Source organism: Natator depressus, chromosome 13 (genome assembly GCF_965152275.1).
Source record: "Natator depressus isolate rNatDep1 chromosome 13, rNatDep2.hap1, whole genome shotgun sequence".
NCBI classification, from domain to species: Eukaryota; Metazoa; Chordata; order Testudines; family Cheloniidae; genus Natator; species Natator depressus.
In genome coordinates, this window is record NC_134246.1 from 20857753 (window position 1) to 20880187 (window position 22435).

The 22435-nt window shown below is 45.7% G+C and overlaps 1 long non-coding RNA gene across 1 annotated transcript in view; it reads right to left on the bottom strand.

Moving 5' to 3' along the window:
• LOC141997515 (uncharacterized) overlaps positions 1-20738 on the bottom strand; it is a 59839-nt gene extending 39101 nt beyond the window's left edge. Inside the window, exons 1-2 of the long non-coding RNA XR_012641735.1 lie at positions 20631-20738; positions 19155-19241 (exon numbers count right to left, since the gene is read on the bottom strand). This is a non-coding gene — a long non-coding RNA (uncharacterized LOC141997515). The remainder of the gene's footprint in view (positions 1-19154; positions 19242-20630) is intronic.
• Between the last annotated feature and the right edge of the window lie 1697 nt (positions 20739-22435).

A 22435-nucleotide genomic window follows, 5' to 3' on the forward strand; every position in this document is an offset into this window, starting at 1 on the left:
AATGAGTTGGGATGGAGGAACAGGCTGCTCCCAATCTGAACTCAGGTACAAATTAAAACCAAAACCCCTTCCATCAAGTGGAATATTTGTCAGGAGCCTCCTAAAAAATTAACTGTTTTCCCGAGGGAAGGTCCAGCAGGGGTCAGAGGCCTGAATATGCAAATCTCATGCTTGAAAGTGTCTGGCAGACGTGACCCGCACATCTGATTCCCCTGAGGGTTATTTTCCCTTCTCTCTAGCCACATCTTCTCTCACATCTGCTATCACAGGGTCTTTCAGATGAGCAGCTTGGCAGCTCTGCCCATTAAAGCAAACACCATGTATGCTGAAGCCAGAATGTCTCCCCTTCCCACATGTGGTACAGCATGCAGCAGTGAAGTCAGATGTGAAGTCACATGACTTCACATAGCAGCCATGTGACCCCATGCGGAGAAATGTAAAGAAAGAGAGAAAGACAAAGACTAATTTACTGGAAGGAAAGAAAGATACCAAAAGGCTGCTGCTTTCTGGGAAATGGTTTGAAAAAAATATCAAAAAAAGACAAAATGAACTAAAAGAAATATCAATTATTTGTTCAGCTTTACTAGGGAGGCAAGGGCTAGATCAGAGCAGGATTCACAGTGGTTCAGAGGGGTAAGGAGGCAAAGACTAGGTCAGAGCTGGATGTACATCTTCATTCTTTCCTTTTCCCTGTACATTTGTTCAGCACCTTCCATCTGAGACTCTAGAACATAAGAACGGCCAGACTGGGTCAGACCAGTGGTCCATCTAGCCCAATATCCTGTCTTCTGACCGTAGCCAGTGCCAGATGCTTCAAAGAGAATGAACAGAACAGGGCAATAATGTAGTGATCCATCTGCTGTTGTCCAGTCCCAGCATCTCGCAGTCAGAGGCAAGGGACACCCAGAGCCCAGGCTTGCATCCATGACCATCTTGGCTAATAGCCATTGATGCATCTATCCATCATGAATTTATCTAATTCTTTTTTTTAAATCCAGTTATAGTTTTGGTCTTCACAACATCCCCTAACAACGAGTTCCACAAGTTGACTGCATTGTGTGGAGAAGTACTTCCTTATGTTTGTTTTAAACCTGCTGCCTATTAATTTCATTGTGTGATCCCAGCTTCGTGTGTTATGTGAAGGGGTAAATAACACTTCCCTAGTCACTTTTCCCCACATCAGTCATGGTTTTATAGACTTCTATCATATCCCACCATAGTCATCTCTTTTCCAAGCTGAATATTCCCACTCATTTTAATCTCTCCTCATATGGAAGCTGTTCCATACCCTTAATCAGTTTGGTTGCCCTTCCCTGTACTTTTTCCATTTCTAATATATCTTTTTTTAGATGGGACAAACAGAACTGCACGCAGTATTCCAGGTATGGACGTACCATGGATTTCTATAGTGGCATAATGATATTTTATGTCTTTTTATCTTCCCTTTCATAATGCGTCTGTTGCCTTTTTTGACTGCTGCTGTACACTGAGTGTGTTTTCAGAGAACTATCCACGATGACTCCAAAATCTCTTTCTTGAGTGGTAACAGCTACTTTAGACCCCATCATTTTATACGTATAGTTGGGATTATGTTTTCCAATGTGCATTACTTTGCATTTATCAACACTGAATTTCATCTGCCATTTTGTTGCCCAGTCACCCAGTTTTGTGAGATCCCTTTGTAGCTCTTCGCAGTCTGCTTTGGACTTAACTATCTTGAGTAATTTTGTATCATCTGCAAACTTTGCTACCTCAGTGTTTACTTCTTGTTCCAGATAATTTACGAATATGTTGAACAGCACTGGTCCCAGTACATATCTCTGGGGGACACTGCTATTTACCTCTCTCCATTCTGAAAACTGACCATTAATTCCTACCCTTTGTTTCCTGTCTTTCAACTAGTTACTGATCCATGAGGGAACCTTCCCTCTTATCCCATGGAAGACTCCTTGAGACTTTTCCAGAAATGGATTAATTCAAGCTGCACCTCACCCCATGAGAGGGAGGCACTTTATGCCCATATTACAGAGGGATGAACTGAGGGCCAGAGACAGATTTCCTGAGGTCACAGAGTAGAACGCCATGCATCAGATTCCCTGCTCTGCCCTCTACATCTACTGCTGCCCCTTGTCACTGTGCCCTCTAATGAGTCTTAGAGAGAATTGCCCATGCACTATGACTGATGACATGTCATTGTGAGATTTGTCTGTATTACCGTCTTCTTGATTAAGCCAATGTAGACACTGGCAGGCAATCACGTCTTCCTTTCCACCAGGGGTAGGGTGCCAGGTGCCTAGCACAGCCCAAAGAGTAGGCCACACTAGGCAGGAAAAGGACATGGCCAGCAGCCACACTGATTCAGTACATTCCCTAGGTAGCCACTGCAAGCAGGATGGCTATGGAACCTGCAGCCAACTTTCAAGTTGCGGTCTCTGACCGAGGAAGGGCAGTGGTCGAAAGATGGCCTTTCCTTACAAAGGAAACGTAGACCAGTGCAGGGAGGTGCATTCTGTGTGGATCTGGAACTGCCAGAACCTTGGGTCTGAATCTTGGTAGAACTTAAACTACTGATCTCTGGAGTTTCCTCTCCTGTCTCCCCACCCCCCTACTCTCTCTCTTGTGCCACTGCACTGACTGGGACCCTCTCTTGGTAGCATGCCCAATGGGTGGGGAAAGAACCATCTCATTCCCCAGGATAGGAATCTCTCCTGCCAGAGTTCTGCCCCAGGCAGCACAGATACAGAGTAGGAATACACATCCCCATCTCACCAGCATCTCCTCAGAGCAGCACTTCATGGAGCTTCTTCAGACAGCCCACTGGCCGGAAATTTAACGGCATGTTCTCGAGTAACATTGTTTGCAGTTAACAAGGAGAGAAGGATTCATCCATACCATGAACCTGCTCTGGTCCGAATTACAGCGCTCTTAAACTGAGCTCCCGGTCATGTTAACAGGGATGATAAATACCAAATAACCACAGCCTAAAACCAGGACAGCATCCTCCCAACTCTTTCCTCTCTCCTTTGCAGCGATGGGGGACTCAGAGATGTCTTACACACATTTTATTCTGCCTGGACTCTCCCTGATTATAGATGAGCCCAATCCCCTGTGGGCATGGGGGGCCCCCAGCAGCAGAACTGGGGTGGTTTCACTGCATAAGGGGAGGCAACAATTTGGGGAGGCAAACAAGGGGTGAGTGGCATGAAGCTTGGCATGGTGGTGGGTCCTTGTCCCCCAACACTCCAGGGGAGTAGGGCTGGAGGATCTGTTGCTACAGAGATGTTCCTGTCCTCCCCTGGCATCCACACAGCATGTGCGTGTGTGGGGTGGAGGTTAAGGGCCATTGCCGACTCAGAACTGCAGTCATGGGGAAGGAATGCTGTCCCTCAGCACCCTCTGGTGCTAACACTGCATCATCTGGTTTTTGGGCAGACCACAAGGAGGAGGATTTGGACCTAAATGGATTAACCCACTTTGCTACCCAGGAAAGTTACACCTGGGCACAGGGAGGGGGCAGAGACCCTCAAGCACATATGACACTTTAGCCATGTCCAACACCAAGAGCTTCTTAACTGAATGAATTTTAGTGCTCATGGAATTGAGGGACTGGCAGCTCTGCCCAGAGCTGAGCAAACTGGGCTTGGCAGCCCTCTGCCTGGCACAAGGTGCTGTCATTTGTCCCTGGGCAGAGTGGGTGTAAAATGCTCCCATTCAGATTTCCACGAATATAAATGATGACACAAGGTCCAAGGCAAAGGAACATGAGGCCCTGTGTGAACAGGCATGCGCGGTTCAAGCCTCACCGCCCCAGTCCCTTAGTTCTGCCGCTGCATCTCCATCCTTACTCCATGACGTGCAAGGATTACATGCAGGATGTCACATGTACGTGGCCTGCGCTTCCTTTCCAACAGGATGCGGAATGCTTTAATGAGCAGGCAAGGCAATGCACTGCGGATTTAATGAGGAGTTAGTTTATGTCTGCAAGGACGGGATGGAGATGTAGAGCATGCTCATTGTGAACTTAGCCTGCACTTAGCAGTCTCAGCCAGTACCAAAACCAAAGTTCCTTAAGCCTGCTCATGAGTCCCTCTTACGGGCAATGATCTTACCCTTGCCGAGCTGCTAGCAGTGTGACATAGGGGCAACCTCTGTACCATCACTGCATTATACCGATTCGTTTCTCTGGGAAGGCATTGCCTGCAAAGCAGCTCGGAGCATACAGAGTGCATCCTGGCTTCCACTAAAAAAATAAAGGCCTGGTAGAGTTTCTAAAGCCCTGAGATTTTTTTATTTTGATTTTCCCCCTTTTCCTGTGCCTTCAAAAAGGGCCCAGATGCCTTGACTTTGGCTGGATTCACTTGGCTGGCAGCCTTAACAAGGCACCAGTAACTGTGTGTGAGAGAGCTGTATTAATATACACATGTGGAAGCCAACCAACATATAAACATTCTTTACTGTTTGGGTCACAGCCCAATGCTCTGTGAGAGCTTTTGTGCTGAGTTTTGAACACAGACTAAATAGAAAGAGAAAAGGGCAGAGAGTGAGAGGAAGAGAAGGCAAGGGTGGGACAACTGAAGAGAAGGAAGAACAGGAGGGAAAAAAAGCACTTTAATTAATGTATTTGGCAGTGGCAGGGAGGGAAATAGGAATGTAACCAAAATAGAAGCCAACTGTATTGGCTGGCTCTGAAATCTGAAGCAGGGTAAATGGAGAGGCTTTGCTGAATACATTATTTTAGGGTTGAGGGCTGCATAAAATTTACAAACCAGTCTGCTGAGATGAATGAATTGAGGGTGGGTAGATGTGGGATTTTAGTGTTTTAAAAAGCAACGCTCATTCAGGGCTGAAATGACCAGGATTCCATTGCAAATCTCATTACAGGGGCTTATACGTGTATCTGGGAATAAGGGGGAGGGGGCGATGGTGGAAGTATTTCTCCGTCAGCCAATGAAAATGACAGTCTCTTCGGAGCTAATGAGACCCATCTGGATATTGACTGTGGTCGGGAGTGCTAAATCAGAAACTATTCCATCGATGGCCAGTTTGGCCAAATATGAAACATTTGCAGTGAATCAATGGCCGGTGTCGGCGACGCAGAAGCCAATAGCCTTGACTTCTTTTCCAGAGCCTCCAGAAAAACATTCGTCATTTTGGCTTTAAAGGGCCACTCTGAGTTTTTTCCAGGAATCACATGGAATGAGGCAGAGCCTGTTTGAAAAATCCAGATAGCAGCACAATAATAGATTGCTTTTGTTTATTATTGTGATGAAGTACACCATTTAAATCCATTGGCTACATTTGGCAGAGCACCTCAAAGGTGCAGAGAGCTGCTAAAGTGCTAAGAATTCTCATCAGAGCTGGACAAAAACTACAAAACGGTTTCCACGAAGATTAGCTCAGATTTAAGAAATTAGTTTGCTGCCGCTGGGCTCCTGCCCGCTTTGTGCTCAAGCCCTGCAAACGCTGGTGTGCTCGCACTGCGGTTGCACCAGTGGTCACAGAAAGCAAGGGTTCAGCTCTCACACCTGTGGCTCCATTATACACGGCAGCTGGACACTGTTCCCCAAACCCCATACCAGAGCCCAGGCACAGAGGGAGATGAGCCAGCTCAGGATCATCTGCCTGTACTCTTCACAGCTAGGAGCATGGCTACACATGCAATCACTTTGTGTGCATGGAATGAAAGAAATTCAGCGTAAACACCCTTGACAGCCAATAAATCTTAGTTGCCTAACTTTTCTAGGGATAATAAGGCCAGGCACATTACCCAGAAGGGAAATGTTTTAACATTGTCTAAAGTTCCCTAATCTTGTTTATCTATCCCCACTCCTATTCCCTGAGGCATTCAAAGTCCCAATGGCTTCTTCCAGCCCTCCTGCTGATTGAGTGAGGGTCAGCCAATCAGAGAACAAGAAACACTGTCATGTGACTTATGACCACTCGCAGCTAAGAGGTTTATATTTGTCGTACTAGCAGCGCATTGAATATAGGTATTGACCTATTAGCAACCAGTCGCATAGGGTACACCTTCCCTGCAGCTGGGAGCGTGCTTCCCTGCTCGAGCAGACAGACACACGCTAGTTCTGCTCCAGCTAGTGCACTAAAAATAATAGCTTGGCTGGGGGTAGCACAGGCAGCAGCCTGGACGAGCTGCCCAAGTGCGTATCCAGGGGTTCTGCCCGGTTTGCACTGAGCTGCCCCCATGCCATCGCACCCATGCTACTTTTTTTAAAATGTGCTGGCTGAAGCAGAGCTACCACATCTGTCCACTCAAGCAGGGACGCATGCTCCCTGTTGCAGGGTAGAAGGATCCATAGAGGGGGAGCGGAAACAACCTGCAAAAAGTGTATCTAGTCAGTGAGAATAACTAATGTAATGTAGGAAAGTGTCATCTCTTCAGAGACATACTGTGAGCAGGGAAAGGGCTCAATTATGCACCCTGAATCATTCGTTCAGCTTCAGTTACTCTTCAAAACAAGGCAAAACTCCCCTCCCTGTTCAGTTCTGTATCTTTCAGTGCACAGGGATTCCTTGAAGGAGAAAGCACCAGCCCTTCAGTGCCCTGATGTGCTCTCCTTTTTATTGGAACACCACTCTCTGACAAAGCCAAACCAAAACTCTCGTTCTTAGGGCCTGCTCTCTAAATGTATCCTCATTCAGAGAGACATTTTCTATCCCTTTCCCCTCAGACAACCAATGGAAAAACCAGCAGTGGCAAAAATGGGTTTGCTGTCAGCAAACATTCTGGGCTGTGGTCTCACTGGACAAGCTGAGAGTCAGCCTGCTTTGTACCCCAAAAACATCTTCCAAGGAGAACTCAGGGTTCTGTAGGAACTGGTGTAGGTATTTCATTAAGTGGCGTTATTCCCTCCTAGTCCCGGTTGAGCCAAAGCTCCACGTTGTTGGGGCTCACTGTGATGTTACAGGGGCTGTCCTTTCCCTGAGACATTCAACTGAGGTTCTGACCACTTTTGACCATTAAAATTCCCATAGCAATTTCTGCAAGAGTAGTAGCATTAGCCCAGAGTCCTAGCCAAATTCCCATATATGTAATTACAGCATGCCTCCCTGCAACTCACAATTGACATTTCAACTGGACCTTGGATTCATCTTCATTTCCTTTCCTAAGCTGATGTATAGTGTTGTTGGAAGTGGGCAAGCAGCTGCTGCATTCTCCCCCAGAAGTGGCTGCATTTTAGTGGTGGGCAGAAGGATTTCTTTAAGACACCAGTGATAGAAGCTGTCTGACCATAAGATATAATTAACTTTAACGGCATTGTGGATGCATTACAGACTTTCAGAACACAGTGAATAATTGCTTTCCTGAGCAAAACAGAACAAAATTCCAATATTCCAGAGGATAACTCAGATGTGATTTTACTCCACTCACTGTGTATTTATAACTATACGAGTATATTTACTTTGCATTATGCCCCAAGTCCTCAAATCTAAGGGCCCTTCATATTTGTAGTGTACAGTATCCATTGCTGGAAGTGAATTCCCAATTCTCCCAGCACTTTGAAGACCTGGTCGGTGGTCTCATTTTGTGGATGTGAAATTAGCATGGCTTTTATCAGGTGCCAGAGGGATGGAGGAAGGAGCCAAGCTCCTTGTTTCTCTCTCCCAGTCACAGGCAGCCCAAGTTCCCATCAGCCGATGGCAGGCTGCTCAACCTCAAGCAGTAAAAATAATCCCGGGGGTTCTCCTACTAAGCCATTTTGGGAAGAACAAAGCAGCCTTAGACCTTGGGCACAATTAGAGTCAAAACAAGAGCCATTTTGAGTCTCACCAACAAAAGAGTGTTGGGCCATTTCAACCATTTTCCTCTGAAATAGAGCCTGGATTCAAAGGAGGACCCAACTGCCTAGCCTCTGCTGCCTGTCAATGGTTAATACAAAATTATAATCATCCGTAGCTCTTTATAGGCCTCTCACTCAGACTAGGCTAAATCAGGAGCAATCCACTGCAGTCAATGGCATTATACTACTTTGAAACCAGAGAGAGTGAAAAGAGAACAAAGCCTTATGGTCCAAATTCTCTCTTGGTGTAAATTAGTTCAGGTGCATTGACTTCACTTTACACCAGCAGACAGTCTACCCCGTTATCTTTTAAGCTCTCTACAAATATTAACTGAACCTCACAACTCTGGAATTGCTCCAGGGCTGGATTTGGCCAGAGAATTCATGGCCGCACCAGGAACAGAGCATAGAAGTCTTGATTCCCAGCCAAGGCTGCTAGAACAATTTGTACAGTGGGGGGCGTGGAGAGCCATTAAACCAAACTATAAACCCCGTATATAATAGAAACAACTTCAAGCCATGGGCTGCGGCAGCACCCCCAGCAACCCTAATTCCAGCACCTATGTTCCCAGCCCAAATCTACTAGACCATGCTGCCTCCTATGAAAGAAGCCGACAGCAGAGTGCTGTACCACTCCATGTGGCTGCATGTATCATTCGCCATTTGATTTTCCCCTGCTGTTTTTCCATGGACACTTCCAGCAAGGAAAGTTCCATTGAAAGGGGTTTCCCTCTCTTTTGTGGATGAACAGTTGAAGAGATGAAACACTCAAATGATGGAATTTCCCTCCTCGTTTTATCTGGAGGAAATGGAACTATGAAAGTTTCACTTAGTCCACAGCAGCAGCAAATGGAACCAACTTCTAGAGATGGGCAGAACAACTGTAGTAAATGATATGGGGTTTGGCCTGAAGGTAGGGGGTAATTTGCTGCCCAGTCCCCTTCCAAAGCAGTAGGCAACATAAAGGTATAAGTACGTAAGTCTTTCAGACCAGAGGAGGCCAATAACCCTTCTAATCTGGTATCCTAGCTTATGCAGGCACCTCTATGCAATGAATCAATTTCCTTCCAAAGTAACTTCAGTAAATGCTGCAGAGAAGGATCTGGCCAGTGTTTCAAGTGAAGGCAACAAACCCCCTGATGCTGCTGTGAGACCAACTTGTGCTCTTAAGTGTGGATTTTGCTTTCTGCTGGTCTGTCACCTCATCTATTCGTAACCTTCCTCCCAAGCCCTGCTCACCTAGGAAAGGCACTACTGATTGGCCAGTGTTGTGGCTGCATCTCCAGGTGAATTGCTAGCCAATGACCAACTCACCTGCATTGCATCAAGTGCATAGACAGCCAGGGTACAATCAGTGATAGCCCAACCCTTTCTGTTGCCCTGAACTGAGATTAAAAGTGTTGCCACTAGCTTGCTCGATTTAAGGGCAGAGAGTGAACAAAAAATCTTGTCCCCACTCCCTGACGGCTGGCGAAGGCACTGGTGCTTAATTTGGCAACAAGCATAGTCAAGAATATCCTGCACTCAGAGGGCAAGAGAATGTGTAGGGGGCCATACTGAAACACACAACTAAATCAATTACAGACAAGGGGAAACCTCCTCAGTGTCCCTTTTTACAAATGGTCATGGTTCTGGTTTATTCTTGCCTGGATCCCATTTACTAAATCTCCTTTATTATTGCCATATGCCAAGGTCCATCTGGCCTATGGGTATGACTGAGCGCCAATGAACTGTGCATTTACAGGCTCAGCAATTTGGTTCTCCAGCAAAGGCAAAGCAGAATATATGTACATTGTTTTCTAATTTTCTTAATAAGGAACAAATAAAGAAGCTGCTATGTGGGGTAAAAATGGAAGCTCTTGTCCCGGGCTTAAATTCTTTTCATTGCCTTCCCAGAAATCATACCATGGAGGTAACATAGCTGAAGTGACACACCAATACTTGGGGATTAAGTGGACAGATAATTACTTCCAGTCCCATTCCCCTCTGTTACTGTTCAGGTCCACATAGGCAGCTTCGCGCTGATCCATGTGTTGCTCTCTGTATCAAAGTGGAAAGGGCAGATAAGCTTTATAACATACGGATCATTCCATAACATCAGGACAAAAGAAAACTCGAGTTGCTCAGAAAATTTTCCATGAAATAGTTTTTCATCAGAACAATGCCATTTTGTCAAAACAAACATTTCCGAAAAATGTGTTGATTTTGACAAAATTTTCGTTCAAAACTAAAATGGGGGAAATAGTTTAAAAATGTCAAAACGGCCTGTTTTGATATTTAATTTTTGTACCAAAACAACTTTTCAGAACAAAATTCAGTGTATTTTAAATTTAAAACAATTAAAAAAAAAAGTTGAAACTGGAACAAAATGTTTTGATTGTATTAAAACAAAACATTTGGACCAATCCAAACCAAATTATTTTTTGGAATTTTATTGCGGGGGAAATTTTGAATTTTTTTGGTTTTGATCCATTTCAAAAATAGAAAAAAATTCAAAGTCTCAGGATTTCCTACACAGCTCTAAAAATAGCTTCTCTCGTGCTCTGCCTCTGCAGCCACTCTACCAGCATAGCTCCCGGCGAAGACAACAGCAATTCCATTTGTGGAGAGACTACAGAAGAATAAGGAGGATACTGACAATGAGCTAGTGCCAACAAAGTTCTGGGCTAGATACACCTTAGCACATTTTCCACTTCCTCTGTGGTAAAGAAATCCCTTAGGAAACTTCATTTTCTCTCCTCAACCAGTTGAGGGAAGAACCCTGGTGGAGGTTTTCTTCTTGTTGCCACCAGTAGTCAGATTTCATCTCTGGAGGTAAAAACAATAGTGCTTTGCACTTTTATAGCTTCTTCTGTCCAAGGATCTCAAATTGCTTTACCCAAATACTAGATCTGCTGTATAAATAATTGAATAATAACGTCTGCTTCCTACCGTGACATTCAGAAGCAAAATCAAGCAGCCTTTCTTCTTCTGGTATGGATAAGCATTATAAATAGCTGATTTCTCTCCCTCTCCATCCCTCACCTCACAGAGCCCACCGAGTCCTTCCAGTAGGCTACCTAACCAAAAAAACCAACACATGCCCAATCAAATTCTGTTTGACTTGGTTCCTCCATTTGGCAGGGAGGTTAATCAGCCCCTGGGAAACCTCTGGGAAAAGCAGGCAGGGGAAGAGCTGTCAAAGGCTCCAAGGGGAAAAATAAAGCGTAATTAATTTTATTTTCATATTCTCCCCGCTGGCTCAGAGCAAAGTGCTCATGTTAGAGGTCATCGCCTTGTGGAGGCAACACCAGGAAGTCATTGAGGTCCCTTGGCTATTGGCTACCAACTGACATGCCTGTCTGGGATTACCGTAGGCCTGTTATGCAGGGATATGAGTGGGGAGAAGGAACCAAGTGCTTACATAGGCAAATTAGACTTGACAAATGCTAAATAATTCCTTTGCCATGGGGATTTTTCCAGCCACTCTGGCATTCCAGTTTTCACACATGCTGAAAGACCCAACAATAATAAGCAGCCAGTTTTATTGGTAGGTCTAATGAATCCCACAGCCTGTCTCTTCCAGGGCTGTGTTTCTCCAACTGTACCACAGGAGCAGGTGAAAACTAGGGGACATGTAAGGCTTGGGCACTTCAGTCATTGGAGAGGCCCCAAAGATCACAGGCTTTCCATTGTTAGTGTTCTGTGCCGAACAGACATGAGTGGGAGATGGAAGGAGCGACCGGTTAAGGTCACTGTAGCAAGATTGTGGTTGCGACTGGATTTCACATCATGGCTTCTCAGGACTATTAAATGAAAAGAAAAGGGGAAAAAAAAGTCCACTGGGGACAGTCAAGTCAACTCTTCCTTCTGGTCTTGGAGTGGTTCTGGCTGCAATGCTATTTACAGCAAAATATGTGGTTCCTTCATGCAGGGTCTGGACCCACCTGCAGCATATACTGGCAGTAATAACTGGCAGGAATGTAGTACCAATGAATGTGGGTGGCCTTATCCACCCAAAAACTACCCAGGACAACTTGGAAGGAATCAGGCAAGGTCACTGAGTGAGATAAACCATGGATAAGCATCCCTGGAGCTGGGGAGCTCTGAGCTTGGGAACCTTTTCCCCCTTCTAATTTAAACTCATGGAGGGTTGCTTTGTTTCCTTTAAGGTGAATAATTGAAAACAACATTTTTCTAGCTAAAGAGAAGCCTGTGCACTGTATTAGGCCCTTTCCAAAGCTTGGTGGCCATGGGTGGTGGCCTGTAGCTAGGGTATAAGAGAGGGGATTGATTTTTAATTTTGTTTTCCTCCTCCCTCTTTGCTCCTCCCCCCCCCCCCCAGCCTGTCTGTTCTTCTTCTCCTCCTCCTGCCCCGCAACTCTACCCATTTGCTGTTCAATTTTTCATTGTGTTCCCCCCATCAGTGGATATTTTCTCTTTTGCTCCCCATTCTCCATGCACTCTGACTCCCCTCAAAGACCCAGAGCTTTTCCACAAGCTGTCCTCCAACCCAATACTGTTCAAGTGTAAGACAAACTTTCAAGCCAATTGTGTTCAAGTAGGTTGGACTTTAGGCAAAATGAGTTCACTTGTCTCTAGGTGAAGTTATCCAGAAAAGCCCCCAAAACCAGGGAGTTTGGGGAAAGGACTATGAGATGATAGTCAAGTTGAGTCAAACTACGTTGGCAACATTTATTTAATTATTTATATTTATGGAATAGCCTCCCTCATGGCACTCCAGGGAGCATGGGGAATATTTAAATAATAGATTACATCCTGAAGACCAAAGTCATCAAAAGGACAAGACTTTCCTTTCCTGACCCCCACCCCAAAATAAGTAAAACATTTACCTGAACCCAGCCCCAAGCTCAGACAAAAACTCCCAAGCCTAGCAGGGCAGCAAGGATGCTGCTGCAGATCGTCTTGTTTTTCATCTTCCCTAAAGGTGGTGAGCTAAGATCAGATCATAGGGAAATCCTAGCAGTAATGATCTCTTCTTGCAAAGTGGCAAAGGCTACAGGAGGTTTCCATGCTGGAATCACTTCCTGCAGGTTCTCAAGATCCCTCCTGGATCTGACATTCCAACATGTCAAACTTTGTCTTTGATTTTTGGTCAAAGTCAGTCTTTATCATTTGGGGCCTCCTCTAGCCAGAGAAGCCAATGGAGTCGTCTCTCATCCCTACTCCCTCTTATGCCCACAAGTATCTGGCCACCTTCAAGTTACCAAAATCCCCAAGACCTGTAGGTTGAGAGCCTGGAACATCTGAGAACTTCCTGACATCATGATGGGTTTGAATGGCTGTGTTTTTCATTAATGTAATGACAGTCATCTTGGTCATCACCCAGGACTGAACTTACGACCTCCAAAGCTAAAACATAAGTCTGTAGGGGCTGAGCTGAAGGATTAAACCCCCAAGTTAACAGAGGTAGTGGGCTCATATCCTGTGTGGATGAAGGAGAGGGGATGCATAGTGCACAACGAACAGTAAATTACTCCTGCTGAGGGTTCTGTTACTTTGGCATGGCAAAGCAGCACAGGGCCTGGCCCTAATCAGCCTGCACCAGCTGATGGATAAATAAAGGCATTTGCTCCTCCTGGAGCACCAACTGCTCTGCAGCATTCACTGCAATGAAGTCGGAACAGGGCCGAGCAGTGCCTAAGGTCAGAGCCTCCTGGAAGCGTTCATTTCAGTTTAACAAGTCAGCTGCACAGGGCCTGCCAGCTTTTGTAAGCTAGAAGCCAAGGACACAATGGGGTTATTGTGCGACGGACGCACACCTACAGTGCATTATTTCACCTTTGGCCACAACCAGGCGAGCGGTTGTTCTGACACTATCGCCAGGCTCTCCAGGGAGCAGTGCTGCGGACAGAACATGATGCATTGCATGAAAGAAGTTGGCTGATTTTGAGATTTGTGTTTGCACTTGGATTCTGTCCTCCCAAGTGACTGTTAGCATCCACCGGGCAGGAACTCCTAGTCTAGTGTAGCTCTGGGAGCATTCAGACTCAGTCAGCTCAATAGACAAGGCCAGATTTTTCAACCCAGCCTTGATTTGGGTGGCTGCAAACTCTGGTCATGTGGTCACTTGCACCCTTTATTTTTTGTGCATTATGCTTTGTACACAGATGATTGAATTGATATTTGCAATGCTCATTGACACTTGTTTTGCACAAGCAAACTGGGTTTGTACATGTAAATTCCAACAATCATATGTGGAAGGGACAGTGAAGAAAAACAAAAACAAAGGACCACTGGTGAACAACCAAGTCTATGTGAACAGAAGCCATGTTTTCAAACCCAGCTGAGAATATCCCTACTACTGCTGAACTGATGGTCTAGTGACCCCAAAGCAAGTCCTCACTCATTGTAATGCAGTTTTTGCCATGTTCACTAGCAAAGCTTTGCAGAAGTTTCTCCTGTAGCAGACATAGAAGCCAACCCATGGAGAGCACACAACATTTACTTCTGAAACCCCACAGCCTCCTCCCCGTCACACCAGGCACACCTACCAATAACAGGTCATTTCATGAAAGCAATCAACATGACATTTTCTATTGATACCCCAAACACCCCTCAGGCATCAGTCTCAGACCACCCTAGTCAGTTTCATAGTGCGGAAGCACTCTCATGAAGGCAGCGCAGATCGGGAACAGGGCTGACAACTAGCCTCCCCCCTCCAATCACAAAACTAGCCCTCAGCTTTAGCACTGGAAGAGTGAGGCTTGCAGGTAGCAGAGGGTGCAGGGTTAGCTCTGGCAAATCAATGTTTAGTAAACAGTTCGTAACCTCTGTATCTTCTTTGACTTGGACCTTCCTCTATATCCTGACATCCAAGATGGGTCTAAATTGTGCAGGTTCTTTCTGCAGAGCATCTCTAAACTATGGCCTTTCCTATCCACCCACACAGCTAAAAATCCCATCTAAGTTCTCATCATCTCGTGTCTCATCCCTCTCTTTGGCCTTGGCAAACGCAGTCTTGCCCTGCTCCTATTCATTCAGAATGCTGCTGCAAAGATCATTCTCCTAGCCCATCGCTTTGAACTTTACCACCCCTTTCTTTGCATCCCTCCACTGGCTCCCCCTTCTTTATCACATCCAACAGAAGCAGCTTATCTTCACTTGCAAGGTGCTTCACAACCTATCGAAAGGTTGACTCCTGCCTCCAACTGGCCCATGACACCAGCCTCCAATCGCCCACTTGTTAAATTTTCAAACAAGCACCTTTGTGCTTTTTCCCACGCCACTCCTCACGCGTGGGAAGAGCTCCCCATAAACATGCACAAAGCCACCTCATTATCCTCAATCAAAACCCTCCCTACTGCTCTCCTTTGCCAGGTTGACAACAGCTAAGCTGCTGGTATCCAGAGGTCACGGTCTATCATGCTGACCATTGTAACTGCACAGTTTCCTTGCACTCCCCTATTAGGAGTACCCATTGGTTGTCTCTTGTCTTATACTTACATTGTAAGCTCCATGGGGCAAGGACCATCTTTTTGTTCTGCATTTGTACATTAGGGTCCTGGTCCACGGCACTAGGATGATAAATAGTCAGGATTTTAGTGATGTTGCTTGACATTTCTCCATCGCCTGTCCCCAAGGGATCTGCGAGTGCTTCAGCTAACACTATGGTGAATTAGTTCCTTCTTGTGTTCTCATTGACTCAGCCCTATTTTATCGATTAGATGCACCTAAAACACCTGGGATTTCCAAAGGGCAACACTTTTTCCTTCTGAGGGGAAGAAGTAATCCCCCAGAATGAGGGGAGCAGCACTCGGGAAATCACCTTCTGATTTTACACCCTACATCCAAGCCTGGGGGAAGGTCAGGTTCAGATGCTTGATTGTGGTGCTGTAGCTCTGACCCATCCCTACCGCTGACCCATTGTGCCATTCCCATATTTCTGTGCCAACCTGAGGTTTTAAGCACCAACGGCCAAATTCAGCCCTCACTTACTTTGGGATAACCCCAATGAGGCCCGTGAAGTTTGGCTGGTGTAACCAAGAGCAGAATTTGGCCCCAAAACATCCTACAAGGTTTGAGCTGGATAGTGATTAATTCTTGGAAAAGGCTAACTGACGCAGCCATCAGTAACTATCGTAACTTGTTATGGCTGCTTCATTCCAGCAGGATTACATGCCTGAACACTCCTTATAACATCTAATGAATGTGATTTTGTTTTTACTTTCAGCGCTCATGCAAGTGAAGGACTAATAGCACTGGGTGGAGCCCTGGTGTGAGCAGGAAGGCACCACTCAAAGCTTCCCACACTGCTTTGCCAACGGACCTCAGATCTGACCTGAAATATCGTCCTGCTGCTCCAGCCCGGGGCCCTCACACAGCTCTGTGGCTGCACCTCCATCCCAGACCTGACAACTCTACCAATTGTAAAAGGCTTGATGAAAAGGACATTGAAGTCAAGACTCCCACTGATATCACACATGCCTAACCACATAGCATCTATGCACTGAGCTTGCACATAATTCTGCCAGTCTACCGCAATCCTGACCTGAAAGAAACCCTATTATTCTAGTGCCCCGTAGGTCTCTCTCCTAGTATGGAACAAGTTTTCCCTGGCCCCCATTGTGCCCGTGAATTTTGGAGTTTCCATTGCAATCCCTGAGAAGAAGAACAGTAGTAATAAAGCTGTGATCATTCTGTCACAATGTGTATCTGCTTAGAATTCCCACCCATCCACCCCCAATTAAGAAGAGTTAGAAAAATAAAACACAATCTACTTCTCATTAAAAGCAAACGGGGTTTACTTTTCTTAGGGCTCTGACCCTTGCAGATCTTGGCATCTCCTCTCTGAATGAGTCAAAAGCAAACTAAAAGAGAAAGTCTGAGGTGTATAATGAATATCCCGAAGCTGAGTGCAAGAGCAGAACTCTGGGATCACCCACAGGCAGAGAGTTCTGTGCAGAACGCAGCTGACACTGGAATCCCCTTCAGCTCTTCCCCACCTTCAAGAGTTTAGATGCTTCTTTGACCATACAAAGACTGTCCACCAGTAATGGATACAGCTCAAAACCATGCACCTCACTGTCATGTCTCAGTTTCTTAATTTAAGAAGCTCCTGGTAACCTGGAACATAACGCACACCAGACTCAAATATGTTTGGGTAACTTTCCCACCATCCCAGGGCTCAGAAGATTCACTGACCCAAGAAGCTCAAGGAAGCACCTAAACTTTTGGGTGTTAATCTGAATGGAACCTCTGAACTTTGTCAGCCAGCCCATTTTGCAGTGACTGACAGGCTCCCCACCCTATCAGAGAGCAGTCACTCCATCCCTCATGCTGTGAGCTCACCCAGAGTAGCTGCTGGTGTTGTCTAAGCACCTGCTACAGTGGAGAAGCAGCCGTTTGCTGGTGCAAGCTGGAGGAGAGGGAAAGAGGAAAGCCTGGCTTCCATTGTCATACCCTATCCTCCATTCATCACTGCTTAACTTCCATGGCCAGAGCCTGGATCCTGACTGTACTCTGATGAGGCGTTAGTATGTATCTTGCTCATAGTTAGTGATCGGTAGGAAGCCAGCTGGGTGAGGGTATAAGCAAATACATCATTTCTCACCTTTGGGTGGAAAGGACCTCATCACATGAGACACTGGGAATGGCACAGACTCTTCCTTAGTCCAGGAAGTAGAGTGACTGCTGTAATAACCAGCTGGGTAGAGACTGTGGAGTTATTGTTAGTAATGGGCTAGATCCTCAATGGTGTAAACCACCCCATTTCCATTGATTTCAATGGAGCTAGGCTGATTTACAACAGCCAAGGATCTGTCCCTATAGATTTCACTGAGGCAATATCTAGTTGTAGCTGGGCTCTATGAATTACCTCCTATTGTTACTCCCTTAGACTCCATTGCTAACCCTCCCCCTTTCTCTCTCACACTACCTGGGAAACTCTTTGTATAAAGCTCCCTGGTTCACATCCTTAGCACCCAAATCAACCTTCAGTCAGGAGCCCTGCCTTGGCTCTCCAGCCCCTTGTGCCTTTTGGGGTGCAGGAAGCACATTTAACTCCTTGCCTGCTGACTCTAAGGTAGATTTTCTGCATCCTGTGCTAAAGCCCCTTAAAGTCACTTTGTTGCACGCTATGGAAGCCACTCTGGTTTGTGCTTCACAGCCTGACTGGAGGCTCAAAACCACCTAAAGGGAGAGCATACAGGATCTTCTAAAATACCAGCGCAGGCAGCGATAGACCCCAAATGCATTCCTCAGTGTATCCGACTGAGATGTCATTTTAAACTACCTCCTCAATTACTTATTCTATTTCCTTCAACACGAGACTGTCTGCAGAGACTCAACCCAAACTAAGCCCCATGCGGCAGCTCATGCCTGACCCTCCTTTATTCCATAGCCCCCGAATGGCTCAGCTTTTCCTATTAGCGGGGGACCTTTTCACTGCTTATTCCACACTCAGCTTCATATTTCAAATTCCTTCTGAGCTGTATCTGGTTTTCATTTAAACATATTACATTTAAAAAGAAGTAAGGGGAAAGGATTTTCAAGGTAATAAATGGAGCATGCGAGCCTAATTATTCTGGATGACCCAATGCAATTTGGTAGGTCCAGTGAGTTGTTTATGTTGGCAAGACAAGAGTAAAATATCATTGGATATGGTAATTATTCTTATAAGATTGCAATATGTATACATTGTCAGGAACTGAAGGGAGTCCCTGAGTTATGAAGTCGTCCTTGCTCAAAGAATAAACACACAGGGCTGTAATCCTGCAAGCAATCAAAATGCCTTCAACTCAGTGATTGTAAAGCTGCTCTATTCAGAGAAGCCTAAAGTCGATCCAGAACTCATGGGCTTAGGTCACAACCAAACCCTTCAAATAGACAGTTTATCTCATCATGAAGCCATGGGCAGAGTTCAGTGAATGAACGGATAAAGCAACATGAGTCTTGGTGTTTCAGATTGAATTACTGGAGCTGTCCATGACTGGGCAAGTCAAATGGATAACACTTGGGCATTGGTTTCATTCTCAGCGAGGCTGGAAGAGATTGTGGGAGTGTTTGTGGGTTGACCTGCAGAGGTTTATTAGATGCTTTATTATGGCTGCAGGAATTTCTGCTATTCAGTTTATCTGATGTATTTGATTTCTAGTTCCACCACCACCTGTTCCCCACCATTCTGAATATGCCTATACAGAAACAACATCTTCTGTTGGGCACTAATGAGAACAAGTATTTCCCCAGGAGCAGGATAGGAAGTATAGTGGGTTGATAGACACTAGACAGGGACTCTGGAGAGCCCGATTCAGTTCCTGCCTCAGATATAGACTGCCTGTGCAACCGTGGAGAAATCACTTAATCTACCTTGTGCCTCAGGTACCCCACTGTAAAATAGGTATAGTGCTTCCCTACCTTACAGGAGTCCTGAGAGGATAAAATCCATTAATGATTTTGAGGCACTCAGCTATTATGGTGATAAGGCCCATGTTGGAGAATGGTCTGAAATAAACAGAAAAATAATCAATCAACACATGTGCACAGTACTACACTTGGGAGGAAAAAAAATCAAATGCACAAATATAAAATAGGAAATAACTGGCTAGGAGTAGTACTGCTGAGAAGGATGTGGGGGTTATAATAGATCACAAATTGAATCTGAGTCAACAATATGAGGCAGTTGCAAAGAAGACTAATATTCTGGGGTGTGTTAACAAGAGTGTCATATGGAAGACATGGGAGGTAATTGTCCCACTCTAGTCAGCAATGTTGGGGTCTCAGCTGGAGCGCTGTGTCCAGTTCTGCATGCCACACTTTAAGAAATATGTGGACAGATTTGAGAGTCCAAAAGGAGGGATCAATTTTTCTCCATGTCCACCGAAGCTCAGACAAGAAGTAATGGGCTTAATTTGCAGCAAGGGAGATTTAGGTTAGACACTAGGAAAAACTATCTATCTGTAAGGATAGTTAAGCACTGGATGAGGCCTCCAAGGGAGATTGTGGAATTCCTGCCATTGAAGATTTTTAAGGACAGGTTACACAAACATCTGTTAGGGATGGTATACTTGGTCCTACCTCAGCACAGGGGGCTGGACTAGATGATGCCTTGAGGTCCCTTCCAGCACTACATTTCTATGATTCTATAAAAGTACCTAGGGGATGTCTACATGGCAGTTGGGAAGCACAGATGAAGCAAATGTAGGCACACCTGAGCTAGTTTACTAAAAATAGCAGTGTATCTTCAGCGCACAAACTAGTTGCCCAGCTATGTACACAGGCTCCTGGACGGGATTGCGCTTGGTCGTTAACCCCTGCTGCTGTGGCTTCACTGCTAGCTCAGGTATGGCTACACGTGCTGTAGTCATGCCTCTGGACTGCTGTGTAGACGTACCCCTAGACAGACAGAAGCTAGACATGCAAAAGTAGTCAATTGGTCCATCAACCACAACCAAAGATCAGGCAAAGTACTGCATATATAAGTCTACCCACTGTTGGCATTGGAGTCATAAGGGCATGTTTTGCAAAAAAACAAGGACAAGCTGTTCACAATAAGCACAGAAAATGTTCCATGAAGCACCCTAGCTGAGTCCCAAAGCCCATAAGGTCATGTAACTGGCACATCATGCACACCGTGACAAATGAGAAGGAGGTCACACCATAAAGCATTAAGGAACAGCTAAAATTAGGAGGCCAGTGGAACTGCAGCAGGTAGCTTGCTGGCTAATAAACCTTACATACATATTAAGAATAAAGCGTAGGAAAAGGGTGTTTCAAGCTTTTGGCTCTAATCTCCCATATGTTCATCACCCATGCGGCCAAGCTGGCCTCCTACCCTTTGCCTCTGATCCCAGCAGATGAGGCAATGCACTAATAATGTGGAGCATGACTCACCTTCCAAGAGGCCCCGGGGAAGCCATCTCCTCTTTTATCCTGAGTGTGATCTGCCAAAGGTGCGATCCACGGAAGTGAGAGTTCAGGGGACACATTATAGAGCCATTCTTTTCAGCCCACCATGGGGAATGGCTCTGTCCTGAAAGGGCTCAGCTCTACAACAGCACCACCTTGCCCTCCCACAATACCCAGGAATGCAGCAGAGCAAAGGTCACCATTTAAGCTTTGCTTTCCAGGAAGACAGAAGCAAGTCTCTGCACTGCAGCTGTAGTACTGTCATGCAAACAACAAGGTTTTAACCACTTGTGTTTGGCGTCCGAAGATTCCACAGACCTTTCTACAAAGATAGGGGTGTCCTGCTTAGTTCCCCATGTGGGTAACCACAGTCTGGCTCCCTAGAGCTCCACTGCAATTTAAACTGGATGAGGTATTTTTCATTCCCTCTCTCCCCATTTCCTTGTTTCCTCCCCCGTTGGGTGCTGTTAAGCAGCTACCATATTTCATCCCAGCACTGACATGGCCTTTATTTCAATGCCCAAAGGGATACCAATGTACTTAGGGCTAGGTGCTGCTTATACAACGAGCCCTGTATGAACAGTGGCATGCAGTTGTGCCGCCTGCCAGGACCAGACCAAGGAAGGAAGCGTGTCTCAGAGAGGCTTAGGTAGGTACGAGTCCGTCTTTGCTCCACCCAGGGAGTAATCCTCTGCTACTGACCCGGACCAGTGGCTGATTTCTACATCCCCAGTCATGCTGGCAGCACTGTGCTGGTTGTGAGATGGTGAGGACAAAATCAAAGGAGAACAGAGGTGCAGCCTCTGCTTACACTCCCGCCCCTGCAAGGATGTGCAGGAAGGCAGCACAGGGAAGTGAGGATGGCAGTCTCTTACTCTCCCGTAGGCCCCTGTGAGTTGGCTAAAATGGGCTACAAGCTCACCTATAGTTTGTATTCATCAATTACAGCTCCTAATCCTATTTGGGGAGCATTTTAATCTACAGGTCCATGGCACCTGTTATTAAGTGGGATTCAGGCGTTATCAAAGTGATCCCATTGCTAAAGATGAAAAGGTGTATGGGGCGACTCCATGAAACTCATTCTTCGCTTTCCCAGGATGGCTGCCTCTAAGAGAGAAATGCTTATCAAAATGGCGCACCTGGGTTCTGCTTCTGGTGAGGCCATGGACTCACTTGGCAAAGCATTTCTCTGCTCGCTGTCACCTGTAAATGGGGTTAGTGGTGTTCATCCACCATTGCAAAGCTCTGAGAGATCTGCGGCTGAAAAAATACTGCTCTCTGTGTGCAAAGTGTTACTATTGTTGTCATCACGAGGTATCCCCTCCCAAGCATTATGAATCTCCTCCATTCCCAATGTAACAGGCTGACATCCAGAGAGAAGCCAAAAAAATTCTGCCTGTGGAAAGAATCTGTGAAAAAGAAAAGAAAAAACCACAACAGCCTCTGCTGATTCTGGGAGATATAAATCAACCTCAAAGACAATATTTCTGTTTCAAGGAGGAGTTAACTTTCCACTGAATGCAGTGAACTGACAAGCGTTGGAGCTGCAGTTGTTTACCACACAGTGTAGGCTTCATGGTCTGCACAGCTGAAAGTCTCCGTGGGGCTCCATTCACTTTGATTTTACACCAGGGTTAATTAGACCCCAGTAATTATCCCCTTTTAACAAGGCTATGTTTAGACCTATGAGAAAGGGTCAGCCGCATGCTCCTTACTTGCCCTCTGTGGCTGGGAAGAAAATAATATTGATGGCAGCTAGGGAGATGAAGTGGTCATAGGGAAAAAGGATA